The following is a 2,454-nucleotide window of genomic DNA, read 5'->3' as shown; positions in this document are numbered from 1 at the left end:
TCACCTGGGCGGGGCGGGGCGGTGACGTTGCTTCCTGTAGTTCGAGGAGGGGGTCTTTCCTCAGGCCGCTTCCCGCCTCCCCCCTCCTCATCCTCACCCCAACGATCGGCCTGTACCCAGGCAGCAGTCGCTGCAGCGGTTGGTTGAACGGAGAACACAAAGGTTGTGGCTGACCCGTTACCTCTCTGTAGAAAACCAACCCAGTCCTTCCAGCCTCAGCCCTTCTGCTGCACGTTAATGCTTGTGACGGGATTGTTTCAGAAACAAAATGGCGGCGCTACGCAGAGGTGTTCCATTGGATGTGGGGTAGCTCAGTAACACGCGTACCTGCCTTTCCACAGGCGCTCGTGGATGCTCTGAAGGAGCACGAGGTACATCGAGCAGAAAAGCACCGCTTGGTAGTGTGTAGTGAACAGGAACATTGAGCAGAAAAGCACCGCTCAGTACCGTGTAGTGGACAGGAACATCGAGCAGAAAAGCACCACTCGGTACCGTGTAGTGAACAGGAACAGCGCTTGCAACAATCATTTTGCAGCTGAAAAAGGAAAACCCCAGTCATGCAAGGGTTTTTCTGTCAGAGCACAGCAAGGATTCATTAATGAAACAAATGAGGAAGTAGCATCTGAAACAATTTATATCCGCAGCTGGTTAGAGGTGTTTCAGGTCCAAAATTGCTCTCCTTGGGGATGAACCAGCACAAGGGAATAAGTGCTATCAAAATCATAATCCTGTTGCTGTGTGTTTTGCAAGACAGTGGAAAGTTTGCTGTTTGCTCCTTTGAGGCACTGACCAACTCCTTGTCCTGTACACCACCCCTGTAAAGAGCCCTGTCTCTAGCAATTACTCAGACCTCTTCCCTGCACCAACCTTCCCTCTCAGTGCAGAGCTCATCTTAAGATCTGTACTATCCTTGGTCAGAAGCACACTTACATTTTCATGCAGCTTAAACTTTCCTAATGCAACACTATTGCTAGTGCAGCTCTGTGACTGGTAGTCGTAACACCAGAGCTTGTTTAAATGAGGTATCAGCGTTCTTGTCACTGTACATCTATGAGAGACTATGCAATTTGAAAACCTGTAGTAGCTTCCACCTCACCTTCCATCTCTCAGCAGTCAAGAACACTGCCAAGACAAGGCTTTTGATTCCAGGCCTGCAAAGTGCAGCGCTTTTTGGGTGGCAAGGGGAAGCTTAGTGTCCAAGTTTGGCAGGAGCTGGGGCGCTCAGCATCTTTCCTCAGATTTTCAGTTTAGAGAGGGTCAGCCCCGTGAAGTGAGTTAAGATGCCTGACTCAGTAAATGAGGACAACCTGCAAAAGTGATGTAACAGCACTGAGTCACCCTTAAAGCCCATTCAGCAACAGTAGTGCTTCAAAGTGCTTTTCTTCCCTTTGCTTCTTAAATAAAACAGGGAAATTAAATGCAGAAATGACTGCTGATTTCTTGACTTGAATACTGCATTAATGTTAGATTTGCCTTTATCTTACACATCCTATTTAAAATGAAAGCTGGCATTGTAGTTAGGTTTCCTGTATCTCCATATTCAGAATGTCATTGGCTGTTCCTTTTAGGTGTCAAGATTTCTTCCAGTCCTTATAAATACCATAAGAAATGAATCTCAAACTCGGGGGGGAAAAAGGGGATTTAATTCTCAGTCAAAGAGATTTCAGTATAACCAAGTAAGTAACAAAAATGTTTGAAGTTTATGTCTTTGTTTTGAATTTTTTTGCAACTCATAATGATCCTGTTTTGTAACAAGAATAGCAACTAAGTTTAGATCAAGGCTGTTAAATTAACTTTGTAATCACAACTGATAACAGGATGAGAAAAATGGTAATGCAATATTATTGGTTTAAACCTTGAAATTACTCCACATACAGCACCTTCATCTGTACCATCTGCCCATCTCTCACCCACCCAGGTTTGGCCCTGGTCCCATTTCCAATCTTCTTGAGCTCTCTAGGACATATACATATGCGTTGCGTTTCTTCTGAAATTCAGGACCAAATTCAAAGAAATCAGTGGAGTTAACGCTGGTGTAATGATAGCACAAGATGACCCCTCCTATCTTTTGCTATTTTTCACCCTGATCCTTCCCCGATTTGTAGGAATTACATTGGTACATCTGTTATCTGGCCAGCAGAGGGAAGCAGAAAGATATGTTAAAACCATACTGTTTCCCAGCCTGCCCTCTGCCGGGTTTCTTTTCAAGTCCAGCCAACACTCACAGGTGCCGAGGGCCTCCTGGGCTTTCTGGATCCAGCTTTCAAGCTACTTCCTCTGCTGGTGGAAGGAGGATGCCCGTGGCCCCTGCTGGCAGCCTCCTGGTGACTACGTGGTAACCCCACAACTCTGAAAATTAAGTATATTAAGAATTTCTGAAACTTTGTGTACTGGGTATGTAAAGTAGGTAAATCAAGGAAGTATTTGGCATCCTCCCTCTTTCTTCTTCTGCCT

Source organism: Buteo buteo, chromosome 16 (assembly GCF_964188355.1).
Source record: "Buteo buteo chromosome 16, bButBut1.hap1.1, whole genome shotgun sequence".
NCBI classification, from domain to species: Eukaryota; Metazoa; Chordata; class Aves; order Accipitriformes; family Accipitridae; genus Buteo; species Buteo buteo.
This window is presented reverse-complemented; position numbering follows the sequence as displayed.